Consider the following 17,328-nt stretch of genomic DNA (forward strand, 5'->3'; position numbering starts at 1 on the left):
TCTTCTTTGGCACAGACATGTTCTACCAGCTTCCTTTCCCCACTGAATCATCTTGGCACCTTTGGCAAAATCAGTTGATTGGATGCATATGGATTTTTGGAATTCAGTCTGTTTCATTGATCTATATGTCTATCCTTATGCTAATTCCACACTGCCTTGATTACTGCAGACTTAGAGTAATTCTTGAAATCAAGTAACATTAGGTGTTGCAACTTTGTTCCTGTTTTTCAAAATTGTTTTGGCTCTTCTAGTTTGTTTGCATTTCCATATACATTTTAGAATCTACTTGATAATTTCTACAACAACAACAAAAAACCTGAAATTTTATTTTATTTTATTTTTAAAGATTTTATTTATTTGACAGAGAGAGAGACAGCGAGAGCAGGAACACAAGTAGGAGGAGTGGGAGAGGGAAAAGCAGGCCTCCCAGGGAGCAGGGAGCCCGATGCGGGGCCCAATCCCAGGACCCTGGGATCATGACCCGAGCCGAAGGCAGACGCTCAATGACTGAGCCACCCAGGCGCCCCAAACCTGCTGAAATTTTAATCAGGATTGCCTGAATCTATAGAATCGGTATGGGGTGAAGTGACATTTTATACGTGAACGTGGTATATCTCTCCATCTATTTAGGTCTTTCATTTCTCTCAGTACGATTTTAGAGTTTTCAGTGTACAAATCTTGCACATGTTTTATTAACTGCATCCCTAAATATTTTATGTTTTTTGATGCTTTTGGAAATGTTTTCATACATTTAACTTCCCAATTGTTCGTTGCTGGTTATAGAGAAATGCATTTTTATATATTGACCTTGTATCCTTTCATTTTGTTAAACAAGGTTCTAATAGTTTTGTTTTGTAAATTTCTAGGATGTTCTATGTGCATAATCATGCCATCTGCAAATAAACACAATTTAACTTCATCCTTTCCCCATTTTTTTCTTCCCTTGTTGTCCTGGCTAGGACCTCCAGTCCTATGTTGCATAGAAGTAGTGAGAGCAGATATTCTTGCCTTGTTCCCAATCTTAGGGGTGAAATTGTTTAAACTTTCAGCATATGTTAGCTGTAGGTTTTTTGTTTTAAAGATTTAAAATTTTTTTTTAAATTTCTTATTTATTTAAGATTTTATTTATTTGTCAGAGAGAGAGAGCACAAGCAGGGGGAGAAGCAGGCAGAGGGAGAGGGAGAAGCAGGCTCCACGCTGAGCAGGGAACCCCATGTGGGACTTGATCCCAGGACCCTAGGATCATGACCCGAGCGGAAGGCAGACGCTTAACTGACTGAGCCACCCAGGCATCCCTCTTTTTAATTTATTCTTAAAAGATTTTATGTATCCATTTGAGAGAGAGAGAAAGAGAGAGTGAGTAGAGGGGGAGAATCTTTAAGCCAAATTCTCGCTCAGCATCGAGCCTGACACGGGGCTCGATGCCATGACCCATGAGATCACAACCCCAGCTGAAACCAAGAGTTGGACACCCAACCAACTGAGCCACCCAGGCGCCCCTAAAAAAAATTTTTTTTTAAGTAATCTCTTCGTGGGGCTCAAACTCATGTCCCGGAGATCAAGAGTCTCATGCTCTACTGACTGAGCCCGCCAGGTGCCTCAGCGGTAGGTATTTTGAAGCTGCCCTTCAACAGGTTGAAGAAATTCTCGGGCGCCTGGGTGGCTCAGTCGGTTAAGCGACTGCCTTCGGCTCAGGTCATGATCCTGGAGTCCCGGGATCGAGTCCCGCATCGGGCTCCCTGCTCGGCGGGGAGTCTGCTTCTCCCTCTGACCCTCCCCCCTCTCATGCTCTATCTCATTCTGTCTCTCAAATAAATAAATAAAATCTTAAAAAAAAAAAAAAAGAAAGAAATTCTCTTTATTTTGGCCCTGCTCAAGTTTGTTTTTGTTTTTAAATCATGAATGGGTGTTGATGGTATCAAATGTCTTCTCACATCAATTGGCATGACCATGAAGTGGATCCAGATATATCCTTTAAAAAAAAAAAATTGAGGGCGCCTGGGTGGCTCAGTTGGTTGGGCGACTGCCTTCGGCTCAGGTCATGATCCTGGAGTCCCGGGATCGAGTCCCGCATCGGGCTCCCTGCTCGGCGGGGAGTCTGCTTCTTCCTCCCCCGCTCCCCCCTCTTGTGCTCTCTCTCTCTCTCTCTCAAATAAATAAATAAAATCTTTAAAAAAAAATTTTTGAGATGAGACTCACCTAACATACAATTAACCGTTTTTAAAGTGAGCCCTTCCGTGGCATTGCCCAACCACCTCTATCCAGTTCCAAAACACCTTTATCACCCTGCAAGGAAACCCTGCACCCATTAAGAAGTTACTCTCCATTCTCCCTCCTCACAGCTCCTGGCAACCATCAATTTGCGTTCTGTCTCTATGGATTTACCTATTCTGGACCCTTTGTATGAATGGGGTTGTACAATATGTGACCTTTCGTGTCTGGCTTCTTTCACTTAGCATAACATTTTTGAGGTTGATTGACCCTGCAGCATGTAGAAGTACTTTATTTCTTTTTTTAAAATATTTTATTTATTTATTTGACAGAGACACAATGAGAGAGGGAACACAAGCAGGGGGAGAGGGAGAAGCAGGCTTCCCACCGAGCAGGGAGCCTGACCCAGACTGGGGTACGATCCCAGGACCCTGGGGATCATGACCTGAGCCGAAGGCAGACACTTAACGACTGAGCCACCCAGGTGCCCCTAGAAGTACTTTATTCCTTTTTATGGCTGAGTAATATTTCATTGTATGGAAACACCACAATTTCTTTACCCAGATGTATTCTTTTTTAATATTTTATTTATTTATTAGAGAGAGAGACACAGCGAGAGAGGGAGCACAAGCAGGAGCAGTGGGAGAGGGAGAAGCAGGCTCCCCGCTGAGCAGGGAGCCTGATGCAGGCTCGATTCCAGGACCCTGGGACAATAACTTGAGCCGAAGGCAGACGCTTAACGACTGAGCCACCCAGGAGCCCCTACCCAGATATATTCTTAACCACTATTCTATGCTGTCTTTCCACGTGCCAGGTGCTGTCGTTAGCTCTCCAGATACAGCAGAGAACAGAGGAGAATTGGCCTTCCCCAAGTGGAGTTATTCTCTTCTGGAACTTAGTATGCTCTCTGACGATCATGTATGTCCATTCCTGATCACACTGGAGGCCCTGTCTGTTCCTGCTCATTCATCTCCATATCCCCAGTGTTTAGCCCTCTGCTCTTAGCTGACCAGATAGGTGTTAATCTGGGAAGGCTTCATGGAGGAAGCAGCTTTTGAGTGGAGCCTTGAGGTTTGAGGAGGAGAGCAGTTTCCTTGAGCCCACCGTGATTAATAATAATAACCATCGTTTATCAAGCACATACTATGTGCCACACACTGCAATGAACGTGTTAACTTCCCAGGGTCAGCCAGCTAGTGAGGGGCAGAGGAGAGTTTGGATTTGAACCGAGACCCACACCCATAAGTACTGCCTTTCCAAGCCTCGTTCTAGATTGGGGTTGGGTTTTTTTTCTTCTCTGTATTCTACCTCCCCTGTCGTTCTTCTTCTGGGGACATCTGGATGGGACTAGAGAGTGACTGCATGACGGGCAAAGCCTGGATTTGGGGCACCCCACGTCTTGGGAAGGACTCTTCAGCTCCTATCCTTCCGGGTCCTTTGGACTTAGTTGGAACCTGGGCTTCTGGGGGACCCTCTGTCCTTTGTAGCACCCTTTCCTCCCCCAGCCTCCCTACTCCTCCTTCCTTAGCCCCTCTAACTCATCGGGCTGTGCTGGAGTCTGTGGGGAAAGGAGCAGGATTTCGGCTAAATATAAACCAGGCTGTTCCAGTTTCCAAATAGAACAAAGGAGCAGGGTGTTAAGTTGATTTTTATAAATAAAGAGAGAGGGAGTGAGAGAATATTTTTTCGAGATGTTTAATAAAATCGCCTGTGAGAGGCAGGAAAATCACTGGGCTGCAGTGGGAGGGTTTGGAGGAGGAAGGGGGTGAGAGAGAGGGTGGGAAGTGCTTCCTCCTTCCTGCTGTGATCCTTGCCAGTGTCCTTGTCCTTTTCCTGGGACCAGGGAAGGATGGTGGGGCAGAGGGGGCCAAGAGGCAGGGGCGGGACATGAGGGTCCTCGGGAGGAGGAGGAGGAGGACAAGGAAGGCTCATAAGCATAACAGCTACTGCGTATGGAGCACCCACTGCACGCCAGGTCCCCGGCTAGTGTATGCATCCTCTCGCCAAATGCGCACCAGCACGCCAAGGCTGGGCTGCTCGACACTGGGCGCTCTGCGATCTAGTCCCTGCCTACCTCTCTGACCTCATCTCCCTGCTCTCTCCCCCTGGCTCACTTCACTCCCACCACGCCAGCTCCAATGCCTTCTCCAACTCATTCCCTTCTCAAGGCCCGAGTGCCTGCGCTTCACTCTGCCTCGAGGTCTCCTAGCCAACTCCTGCTCGTCGTTTGTTCGGAAGAAGCAACGCCACTTTTTCTTGACCCCCTGTCTAAGAGCGAGCTCACGTTTGCCCCCACCCCAGTTATGAGCACACTGCCTTGTTTCATTTTCTTTATTCTCATGTCACTTCTTTTTTTTTTTTTTTTTTTTTTTGAGAGAGAGAGAGAATGAGAGACAGAGAGCATGAGAGGGAGGAGAGTCAGAGGGAGAAGCAGACTCCCCTCCGAGCAGGGAGCCCGATGCGGGACTCGATCCCGGGACTCCAGGATCATGACCCGAGCCGAAGGCAGTCGCTTAACCAACTGAGCCACCCAGGCGCCCCGTCACTTCTTTTTTTTTTTTTAAAGACTTTATTTATTTGAGAGAGAGAGAGAGCTTGAGAGAGAGAGATCACAAGCTGGGGGGAGGGGTAGAGGGAGAAGCCGACTCCCCACTGAGCTGGGAGCCCGATGCAGGGCTCAATCTCAGGACCCTGGGATCATGACCTGAGCCGAAGGCAGATGCTTAACGACTGAGCCACCCAGGCGCCCCTCTACTATTTTATAAGGCTTCCAGCATGGTGGAAGAGGGGACTTAAGGGGATGTCTCTGGCACCTGGAGGTTGGGGGGGGTGACTAGACACAACTCTGGAGGACCAAAGTGGGGGTGTCAATGAAAAGCCAAATTGTCACCATCACCTGCATCTTTAAACAAAGTGTGTGACCTAAAAAAATTATTAAGCAGATCTTTTGGGGAGCCATCAGGTAGAGAGTTTTACTCAATATCACCCAAAGGAGAGCTAATCTGTGCCTTGGGGAGTGGCAGAGAACTTCTCATCTCAGGAAGTGGAAGGGATGCCAGGGGAAGCAGAGATATTTTGCACTCCCACCCACCTGCTCCCCTTCTCCCCCGGCTCCGCTCACAGTGCTATGTCAGATGGGGGTGGGCTAGGAACAAGCAGCTGCACATGCCCCCAGGGCCCGAGGGGAGGTGGCTGGGCCTTTCTGCTGACGTCACGTTCTGCCTCACCAGGTACTGCGTGGCTTGGACGAGTCACACAGCTCCCTCCGAGTCTCAGTTTCTTCCTCTGTAAGATGGAGATGGTGACATTTGCTTGGTTATGGAAGATTAGGGATATGCATTATATGTCAGGAACCCGTACTTCAAACACATGGTGGATGCTCAGTAGAACAGGTGAAAGCTGCCGTTTTCTTATTTATTCTTACCTTTCTCTGGGTTATAATCTAATTGCGCACAGGCTCTATCACTCCGTTCGCTGAATAGCTACTGTCTGCCAGGTTCTGGGCTAAGCAGTCTAGGTGGGGTATCTTGTTGCATTCCCCGCACCACTTCCACGAAGTAGGTATTATCATTATCATCATCATACTATCATAATATCACATTGTCATCATACTGTTATTATTATGAGTGAGGCAAATGGGACTCGCAAAGGGGAAGTGACTTGCCCAAGGTCACACAGCCAGAACTGAGCAGCCCTGGGCCTGAAATCCAGGTAGGCTCAAATGAAGATCTTGGGCTTTTCAATATTATGCAATCCTGTCTCTCAGGTCTAAGGAATCAGGGGGCTTTCTGGAGCTACAGGGGTTAGAGCCTGGGATAATTGGGGAGTGACAGGGCCAGAGAGGGTCACGGTGAGAAGCAGAGGCCTGGCCTTGATTAAGAGGTCAGTGAGGGAGCCGGGGCTGGAGTGGTGGGATTAGGGAGTGATGCTGCAGTTTGAGGGGCTGTGGCTCCCAGCCTCTGACTCACTCACACGGAGCAGCTCAGTTCCCAGGCGCAGGAGATGCTATTTATAACCTGCAGGTTCTAGCAGCCTCCGGAGCATGGAGCCTTGCAGCTACCTGGGGCCCTTCTCCCTGGGCTGCACAGCAAGGAGGAGAAGGCAAGTGGTGGGGGAAGGCCACCAGCTGAGCCTCCTTTCTCCTTGCTCTGGACGCTCTGATCAAACAAAATGCACACCCAAGGGCCCCATGGCTCACGCCGGGGCTGTCTAGCTTGTCATGAGCAGAGTGCCTGGCACCTAAGACGCCTGAATGACTGAATGAGTGAATGAATGAATAGCAGTAGCTCCAGGGTTTTTTTAAGTTGATTAATTAATTTGAGAGAGCAGAGCGAGAGAGAGAGAGCACAAGCTGGGGGGAGGAGCAGGGGGAGAAGCAGACTCCCTGGGATCATGACCTGAGCCAAAGGCAGACGTTTAGCTGACTGAGCCACCCAGGCGCCCCTCCAGGTTTTTTTTTTTTTTTATTGGGTCAGATCATGTCATTTCCCTGCCCCAAACTCTCCAGTGCTTTTTCGTCTCATTTGGAGTAAAAGCCAAAGTCCTCCTAGTGGCCTACAAAGCTCATACACCATCTGGACCCTGCTTCTTCTGACTTCCTACCCTCCCTCCTGCCTACTTCGCTCCAGAGGCCTCTTCGCGGCTCTTGGGAACACACTAGGTATGTTCCTACCTTGGGGCCACTGCTCTGTTTCTTCCCCCTGGGACCCTCTTCCTCCAGATCCTGGCAGGTCTTCCTCCCTCACCTCCTTCAGCTCTTTGCTTAAAGGCCAACTTCTTGCGAGGCCTTCCCTGACCATTCTACTTAAAACTGCACCCACGCCCGGCACCTGGGTGGCTTAGTCAGTTAAGTGACTCTTGATTTCGGCTCAGGTCATGATCTCAGGGTTGTGAGATCGAGCCCTGCATTGGGCTCCCTGCTCAGTGTGGAGCCTGCTTAAGAGTCTCTCTCTCCCTCTGCCTTTGCCTCTAACCCCCCCCCCCCCAACCCCAGCACATGCACAAGCTCCCGCATGTGCTCTCTCTCTCTCTCTCAAAATAACAGCAACAAAAAACCCTGCACCTTATACAATACACTCCTTATTCTGTTTCCCTGCGCAGTTTTCCCCCACAACAGTTACCATTATCTAATATGCTGCCCATATTACTAATTTCTCCTTTGTCTCCTTCTTTTGGAATGTTGGTTCCAGAGGGCCGGAATTGTTGTCTGTTTTGCTCACTGCTGCATCCCTAGCACCAAGAACAGTGCCTGGCACATGTATAGTGCTCAAAACATTTGCTGACTGTGTGAGTTCAGGGAGATTTTCATGGACTTGCTGTGTACGCTTGGACAGCCAACTTCACCTCTCTGGGCCTTAGTTTGTTGGACTCTGTGGCCTCCCAGTGTGGACAGTCCGGGGGCTCTCTTGCTTCAGCCTGGCTCCTGAGATTTTCCTTGCTAAAAGGAGAGCTGGCCAAGGCCTGGCTTGATATTTTTTTCCCAGACTAGACTTCTCTGTGCAAAGTGTTCAAGTGTGTGCGCGGGCATGTGCCAACACTCTTGGGTCTGTGAGGGGCTTTGAGCAGATGCGTATGTGTGAAGGAGCCTCCACATGTATTTGGGAACCTGGTGGAGATAGGACATTCCAGCAAAATGTCAGCACAGGTCCTAATTCTGTCTTCCTGCTTCTTTTTGTTTCCAATGGAGCAAAAAGTAGAAATTTCCAAGGGCATGGCAGACCCTTCTCGAATGAACTGAGGGAAACACCCACTTCTCTGGAGATACAAGGAAAGAGCTTGTTGGCTGTGAATCCCCGTACCTGTAACAGGCTGTTTCCACTTCCTCAGGATCAGCTGCGAGAAACCCACAGCAGAGCTGCCCACCTTCCAATAAGGGAAGCCCGCAGAACTGCGAGCTTCAATGGGGATGCCAGGCCCATTTTTAGATCTCATCTGTTCTTAATGGGAGATGGGTCCAAACTTTCCCAGGTTTCTAGAATAATCCCTGGCTGGTCTTCCTCCCTCATCTCCTCAGGTCTCTGCTCAAATGCCAACTTCTCATGAGGCCTTCCCTGACCATTCTACTTAAAACTGCACCCATGCAATACATTCCTGACTCCCTTCCCTGCTCAGTTTTTCTTCCTGACACTTGCCATTATCTAACACACTGTATAGATTATTGATGGGCTTTGGAGTTTATTAGTAATGTTCACACGCTATCCCATGATTACACGATCTCTTCTGCTTCGGCACACCCCAGGCCTACCTAGCACAGTACCTGGCATCTGGTAGGCAGGCATCGCTACATTTTTGTTAGAAAAGTTAATTTTCATAAGTAATGGGCAGAGGGCAACACTGTCATTTTACAGATGATGAAACGGAGACTCAGCAGTGACATGACTTGCCCAAAGTCACACAGCCGGGACATGAATCACGGCAGACAGCTGACTCAGGATGAACAGGGAAGGAGAGAGGACACTCCCGCCCAGGGGCCACGATACTTTGGGAAAAGAGACTTGACTTTTGAAGGATGAGCCAGGGCCTCAGAGGGCTTGGGTGTTTGGGAAACAGAGAAAATTGAGTTCAAATCCCAGGACTGTCATTACCTGTGCCTTCGGACAAGTCCCTGGTTTTCACCACACGAGCCTCAGTTTCTCCATCTGTAAAACAGGCACATCAACCCCTAGCCTACACAAAGCCCTTGGGAGTATTCATTGAGATATTTCAGCCGAATGCCTGGCACTGGGCTAGGCTCAGTACATCCCAGGCCCACCCTGACCTCCCAAGTGACCTCGCAAACCCCTCTCCCAGTTCTTCCAGCCCTCCAGCCCTCCATATTGAAATGCCCCAACATCCGGGCTAGGGCGGAGAGATCACGTGATGAACAATTCTCCCGCGCATGCGCAGCTTTCGCCTCACGTGGCTAGGTGCCACACAAGTGCGCAGGTGTGAGGCGGGAGGGAAGCCATGCTCCCGTTGGGAGACGTGGGACTGGTACGTTCTCGCCTCAGCTGGAGCTCCGGGTCGTAGAGCCCCTGGGTGTGCGCTTGAGTGGGAGAGAGAAAGCAAAGACCTTCTAGAACCTTAGACGAGGTTCTCTTGGCCTTTCTGTTTTTGAGGGAGGCTTTGCCAGGCTCCTGGGGCCGAGACAAACCCCTGCTCGGGGAGGGGTAGATGGGGCCACCGTGAGACCGGGCAGCCCTGCTGGGCGACCCTTCCTCGTTGGGAGGAGGAGGAGGCAGCCGTGAGCGTTCAGCCCGTGTCTGGTTTTCAGCATTGGGATACAGTGATGTAGGCCCAGCTGGGGAGACAGACATTCCCTGGGAAGTGTAAACTGAGCGGAAAGCAGAGGGATGAGTCTGAGTTAGTCTGAAAAAGAAGGGAGAAGAAGTGGTTGCAGACAGTTCTAGGGACAAAGAGGGCAAAGGCCTTCAAGTGGGAAGAAGTCTGGTTGGTCAGGAGTCCTGAGGCTGGGACGGTGGCCGTGTGAAGAATTTTGGACTTGATCCTAAACACTGGGAAGCCACTGAAGCTGGGGAATAATGTGATCTTTATAGCCCTGCATTGAATATTTTGCCTTGCCTTCTCGTTCAAAAAAATGGATTTTTGAATTCCACACCTGCTATTCTAATTTTTTTTTTTTTTTGAGAAGTAGAAAATAAGAGAACAATGGAATACATATATACCTCCAGGATTAAATGTGCTAACAGATGCAAACTGCCTAGCATTCTGTATGTGGTCTATAAATGGTAGTTCCCTTGTCTTTCCTCTAAATTCCATTCCACAATTTCTCCTATTCCAGGAGCATGGAAGGAGACCGATCTTCCCTGCAGACCAAAGATAAATTTCACTTGAAGTACTCTGGATGGATGAAAAATCTGGATTGGTTCAAAAGATCAAAAGGTGATTGTTTTACCAAATGGTTATTCAAATAGTAAGCTTGCCCCGATCATATAACCTATGTTTTGATTTATGGAAATACAATTTGTATTGAACTTTTTTAGGAGCACATTTATCGCGTAAAACGAGAACAAATTGCATAATGTGAGAACCCACGTCTGTGTTGTTTCTTACTAAGATCACCACCTTTCTGGCCACATTGTAGGCTCTTGAATATTTGTGTGATTGATTTAAATACTGGAATATGTTTTCTGCTAAATCTCCAGTTGGGCATCAGTTCTGTGGTTCTCCCTTTATAGTTGTTAACATGAATTTTGATGACATGAAAAAGCTTGTTCTCCGAATTATATTTAGCTCATACAAACTCTACTGCACAATTATGTTGTAAAGAGGAATTAGGTTTTATCTTTAAGTTGTTATTATAGCCTTGTGAGAAGGTGAACGTTGAGAATAAGCATAAAGTAGTAGCATATCGTATTATTAATTTTGCTACTTTTTAAAAACACTGCGGGCAGGGCCTAGAACAGACTGACACCCGTGGTAGGTTTATCAGTCAGGGTCTGTAAGAAACAGATGGCACACTCAAATTAGATAATTAGGGGAGGATTTAAGAGAGAGACTATATACAAAGGTCGGTAAGGTGTCAGGAAACCATAAGGATAGTGCAGAACCCAGGAGGTTCGTCATAACTAGGGTCTTTATCATTTCTAGATCTGATGTTGAAAGGAGGGAGAAATTACAGAACCCAGAAAGAGAGGGCCCCCTTGAGGAGGAGTGGTGACCTGTTATCTATAGGCCCAACCAACTGGACCAGACCCCAAGGTGATCTGGGGCAGGGGGTGGGGGAGGCACTGCAGGAATAAATACTTTGACCTCACCCTCCTTCTGCCCTCCAGTATTCTGCTGTGCCCAGATGGAAGCTAAGAGGACAAAGGAGTGAGTTGATGTAGTTTATTTTTTTTATGTAGTTTTTTTTTTTTTAAGATTTTTTATTTATTTATTTGAGAGAGAGAGAATGAGAGACAGAGAGCATGAGAGGGAGGAGGGTCAGAGGGAGAAGCAGACTCCCTGCCGAGCAGGGAGCCCGATGCGGGACTCGATCCCGGGACTCCGGGATCATGACCTGAGCCGAAGGCAGTCGCCTAACCAACTGAGCCACCCAGGTGCCCAGTTTTTTTTTTTTTTTTTTGAAGATTTTATTTATTTATTTCAGAGAGAGAGAGCACAGTGGGAGAGGGAGAAGCAGACTCCCCGCTGAGCAGAGAGCCTGATGTGGGGCTCAATCCTAGGACCCTGAGATCATGACCCGAGCTTAACCGACTGAGCCACCCAGGCGCCCCGCGTTGAGGTAGTTTAGACAGGTGAGCACCCCAGGGCAAACAGCAGAATGGGTACAAAAGTGGATCTGAAGGGGCAAATGGAAAATATCTGGTGGAGAAGACTTCATTTCCTTGTTGAGTAAAGACTTGACATTTAAATCTTGGTATTTTAGTAAGAAAATAAAAGAACCTTTAGGAACGGCACTCTGGTAGTAGGTTGAGGGTTATTGTTCACTTGTTCATTCTTCTAGTGAACGTACCATAAAAAGCATTGTGCTGGGGCGCCTGGGTGGCTCAGTCAGTTAAGCGACTGCCTTCGGCTCAGGTCATGATCCTGGAGTCCCTGGATCGAGTCCCGCATGGGCTCCCTGCTCGGCGGGGAGTCTGCTTCTCCCTCTGACCCTCCCCCCTCTCATATGCTCTCTCTCTCTCATTCTCTCTGTCTCAAATAAATAAATAAAATCTTAAAAAAAAAAAAAAGAACAGTGCTTGGCACTACACAAATTAAAAAAAAAAAAAAAGCATTGTGCTGGGCATTTTGAGAGAAGCCCAGCAATGGCAGAAGAATCCCAGACATGCAATGAATTTTCCTTCTTGATGCATGTATGTAAAAAAAGTTTATTATCAAAGTATAGTTGATATACAATGTTCTATTAGCTTCAGGTGCACAGCACAGTGATTCAACAATTCTATACATTACTCAGTGCTTACCAGGATGAGTGTAGTCACCATCTGTCACCATATAATGTCACTGATGCATGTATTTTTAAGAACACATCCCCACTCTATCAAAGCACCTGTTTAGAGCTCTGAATAGTAAACATGACCCCCCTGGTCTCAAAATTGGATACTGCTCCCCCAGAAGCAAGTGAGGTCAGTTAAATCACCCAGGTTCTGAATCTCTTGGGGGGCGCCTGGCAGTTAAGTTCCTTGCCATGTGGGTACCTACTAGGTAGTAGTGAATAGTCATTTTTCAGGCAAGGGGAGCAGAGTAGGATTTATCAGTAGCACTCTGGAAATTGGACTTGCTGTTGCTTTTTTTTTTTTTTAAGATTTTTATTTATTTATTGAGAGAGGTAGTGATAGAGAGAGAGCATGAGAGGGGGAGAGTCAGAGGGAGAAGCAGACTCCCCGCCGAGCAGGGAGCCCGATGCGGGACTCGATCCCGGGACTCCAGGATCATGACCCGAGCCGAAGGCAGTCGCTTAACCAACTGAGCCACCCAGGCGCCCCTTGCTGTTATGAATGGAGTTGATTGTGGTCTCACATGTTCTGAATCTGTGAAATCATGCCCCTCTTTAATGAGGTCCTCTTGGAGGAGGAGGGAACGGTTCTCCTTTACTGACAGGACTCTGACAAGCAAATCAATTTGTTCCATTTGTTTCCTCTTTGAAAACAGCAATCCTCGAGCCTTACATAATCTAATCTTCATGCCTCGCTGGTTTGTTCTGTCCTCCTGAGGAATTGGCAGATGGTGCCAATGCGGAGACCCGCGCGCACACACACGCCTCGCAAGCCTCATGGTAACAGGAGAGTTGCTCACAGAGTCTGTCTCTTTGCTGTGGGGTCCCTCGCTGGCATTTGCTTCCCTGGATCAGTTTGCTCTTTAGCATTCCTCAGGCACCACTGGCTTCTTGCCTCGGGCTCTCATTCCAAGATTAATTGGAAATGCTGAAAGCAGATAAAAAGAGAACAGAAAGTGAAGTTGAAAGGGCAGAGAATTTGCCGGATCTTTTCTAAAAGCCCTCCTCCATTAAGGGCTGAGTGTCTTCGGAGTGTTAGCTGCAGACCTTCAGCTTCCTCATCCAGCCCGGTCCCCGTCTCCGTCGCTGTTGCTGGGTTACCCAGAGCCCAGGGACAGGGCTGGCTGTGTCAGGGCTGGGGGAACAGAGATCTGCTTCAGAAGGTCTCTGGAATTCTCCGTTTCCCTCGCCTCTCTCTCCCTCTCTCCTCTCTCTCTCAGTGACTCACACACCAGCAGGAATGATTGTTCTTCAGATAGGGCAGTTGCCTAGAATCCACCTTCAGACCAGTGATGTCAGCCTTGCTGAAGGAGAATTATCTCGGACTCTGTAAGGTGAGGAGCCTCCCCTCGGGGCCCTGTCAGCCAGAGACACTGCCTATCCATCTCATCTGAAAACGGGGACACTGCAGCTTCTGAGGAAGCAAGGGCTTCTCGGACATCCTGTGCTGGGGATAGTTCTACTGATGCTCAGGCCTGGGAATCAGCGGCTCTGTGCTGGAACAGGCTTTCGAGTGTGAAAATACTGACATACTTCCACGTGAATTGGTAAATAATTCTACCTTTGAGCTCCCAGTGCCTCCCATCCCTCTGCTACTACCGAAGTCTACGGCTGAGAGGGTCTTACTGTGGGTGACGTCATGAGGAGCCCGGCCATTCCCTGCAGCAACGATGAGTTTCCTTTGCTGAACCCGCTTTGTTTCCAACCTCGCGGTACCAGGCGGGCTCCTTGCTGTAGGGCCAGGCACAATTCCAAGTGCCACAGATGTAACCGCCCTGCTCACAGTCTGCACTGTTGGCTGACTCTGATTTTGGATGAAACCTCCAGGCAATTAAAACCTAGAACCCTCCTGCCTGTGGCAAGAACAGGCCTGGTCCTTAAAGGTCACACGGACTTTCCTGCGGGCTGGTCGCTCGGACCCAGATTTGTAGATACCACAGAAACAATCTGTCTGAAGGGGAAAGCCAGACCAAACCGTGTCAGTGCATCTTTCAATTCCATTTCCCCCCTACTGAGTCCAAGCACAGGGGACTCATTTCCATGAAAACAGTAATGCTTTGCTGCTTTTATTTGTTATTCCTGCACTAAATATTAGGTGACCACCTATAATGTGTCAGTCCCTGCGACAGTGCTGGATATCCGGTAGTGACTAAAACAGGCCCGTCTCTGCTTTCGTGGGACACACAGTCTGGGGGCAGGACGGGTAATAAAGGAGGCCACCGTGCTTGGAGTGCTGTCCGGTCACCCGAACATGGGTTGCATTTCAGCTCATGAAAACTACCCGGTTGTAACGGTGACTTCCAGCATGTTGTGTACTGATGGTGTGTATCTGCACCACAGAGTGCAGGGGGGTGTGGTACCGCACTAAAAGGTGGGGGAACGAGGACTCCTGCATCCAGTCAAGATCTCAGAGAGGCTAAGAACTGCTCCGGATGGAGGAAGGAAAGGGAGTACGATTCTGAATGAGACCAATAGTCCTGATATGTTCTAACATTTGGAGATCAGATAGGCTGTTCTCAGAGGATGGTAGCCAGTTCTGGAATGAATTCAGTCACAGGGATGGATGAAAGGCACAGCACAGGGAACATGGTCAGTGGAAGGGCAATGGCCTTGTCTGGTGGCAGCGGGTAGCTACACTCGCGGCGAGCACAGCATAATGTGTAGACTTGTCGAATCACTGTTGTACGCCTGAAACTCACGTAACGTTGGGGGTCAACTATACTTCAGTAATAATAATAATAAAGATGGTAACTTCTGACTAGTCCTCTGGAGCGGACAGAATTTCCCTCATGTGTGCTCTCTCTCTTCTTTGTCCTTGAAACCAGGAAACAAACACGTACAGAATTTGCTAGCCAGGATGAGTGGTACAAACCATACCCACAAAACCATGGAGAGCTAGTGGCCTACATAGGAATCAGCTCATGACAACCTTGGCCTCGTTGTCAGAGGCTCCTAACCAATGGAGTGCAGTTGCTACGATTTTGAAAATCGTAATTATATCCCTAAGACGGTCCAGTAGTTGGTTCTACTTGGCAGTACTAATGATTTTTGCTCTCTCTGTTCCTGCTTGTTTGATTGATTTTTTGTTGAGTTATGATGTATACACGGTGAGATGTACAGTCTTATGTGTACAAGTCAGCTTTGACATACGCATATATTCCTGTAACCCGCATCCCTTTTCATTTTATTTTAAAAATCTTGGAATCCTCTTAAGTGATGAACATTTGGGTCCAAAGGCAGATTTCTGGAAAGGAATCCCCTATTCAGTCCACCGGCTGCCCCCTCCCCGTGAAAAACAACAACAAAAAATTCTCATCCAATCCTTTCCTGAGTTCCCCAATCACCACAGAGGACTTAAAGCCATAAGAACATTTTGTAATCCCAGCTTTCCGAAACCTAACAGAGAGATTTTGTCATCTGAAAACAAGGGAGAGATTAAGTGCGGAATTTGATTCTGACAACAGCAGAAAGGAACGAGCTAGACAAGAAACGTCATGGAGAATTAGTTCAAGCACCACTGTGCAAACGCTCCACAACCTTTTTCTAGACTCCAAATATGACGCACAGTCCTGGTCAGGGAAGCACAGTTTTTTTAGAGGAGTTTGCTGCAGGGACGTGACATTATCAGGGTGGAAAGTGTTAAAGGAGAGACCCATGTACATTTTTCAGAATTTTGCCTTCAACCCTGCCTTACTCCTTCTGAATGGCCCTCTACACGGCTGCCACGGTCTCAGACCCATCTTCTCGAATTAACTGCCTTCGTATGCCGGGACGTCTTCCCAGCGCTCCAAAACAGCTCTTCTTTCGCATCGCTTTGACCAAGGGTTATGCAGTCGAATAATACTACAACATATAATTATTTAATAATTACAATTTCTTGAACTCTTAAGGGCAAGTGAGACATTTTATGTGAAAATGCTCTTGAAGCTCTAAAGGCGTATATAATCCATATAGAGCATTTAAAAACTATTTCTCCGAGACAGGATACTTTGCAGTAACTGTATTCAGCCTTTCTCATTTTCCACATCCAGAACTTTCCCTGTCTTTTTTTTTTTTTAAAGATTTTATTTATTTGCGAGAGAGAGAATGAGAGACAGAGAGCATGAGAGGGAGGAGGGTCAGAGGGAGAAGCAGACTCCCTGCCGAGCAGGGAGCCCGATGTGGGACTCGATCCCGGGACTCCAGGATCATGACCTGAGCCGAAGGCAGTCGCTTAACCAACTGAGCCACCCAGGCGCCCAGAACTTTCCCTGTCTTAATGATGGTATTTCTGAAATATTTCCTGAATCTGACTCAACCTCTACATTTAGTCCTTATTACCTCCCCACCAGACTTAAAATCCATAAAGAAAGGCACAATGGCCATTTATCTACTGCTCTCTTCCTGATGCACATGGGGCACATGGTGGGCACTCACTCATTTTTGTGAAATCAATAGACCTAATTTGCTAAGGTCCTCTAGTCCACTCCACGATGCATCAGAACACAGTTCTGCCTGTGTCATGTACATACTTGTAAAACCTTCAAGGACTCTCTGTTGTTGGTAGAATAAAGGACACACTACTGAATGTCACATTCAAATTCCTTCAGTCTAGTTCCAAGCACCTTTCCAGGCTAGTCTTCTAGCCCTTGTCCACCACCACCACCCCCCCGCCTGCCCCCATAGAATTCCCAAACACTCCATGCAGGCTCATGCTCCCAAACCTTCACTGAAGCTGTTCCCTCTGCCTGGAATGACCTTCCTTTTACCTTCTTTATTCACCTGGTGGAATTTCACTTCTCCAAACACAGCTCAAATGTCACCACCTTCTCCAGCACCTTCCCCAGCTCCCCCTAAAAGGCCTGTTTTGGTGCTCTCCTACCCAGCTTGTCATTCCCTTATTGCCTGTTTCCCATTACATTATAGTGGCTTTCATCCTCTTTTGATTTTTCTGTGAATTCCTTGAGAGCAGGGACTGAATCTCACCATCATTCCTTAGATATCTCCCGAATCTGACCACTTCTCACCACCTCCCCCACCAATCATTCAAGTTAAGCTGCCAACCTCTCCCACCTGTTCCATGTGACAGCACCTCACCGGATCCATGTTGCCACACTGCCATCCAACAGAGGACCTGCTGCAAAGCAGCCAATTGTCCTTTAACAATGTAAACAACCATATGCCACTCCTCTACTGCA

The sequence above is a fragment of the Mirounga leonina genome, unplaced genomic scaffold (assembly GCF_011800145.1).
Source record: "Mirounga leonina isolate KUSES-001 unplaced genomic scaffold, KU_Mleo_1.0 Mir_171, whole genome shotgun sequence".
Lineage (NCBI taxonomy): Eukaryota > Metazoa > Chordata > Mammalia > Carnivora > Phocidae > Mirounga > Mirounga leonina.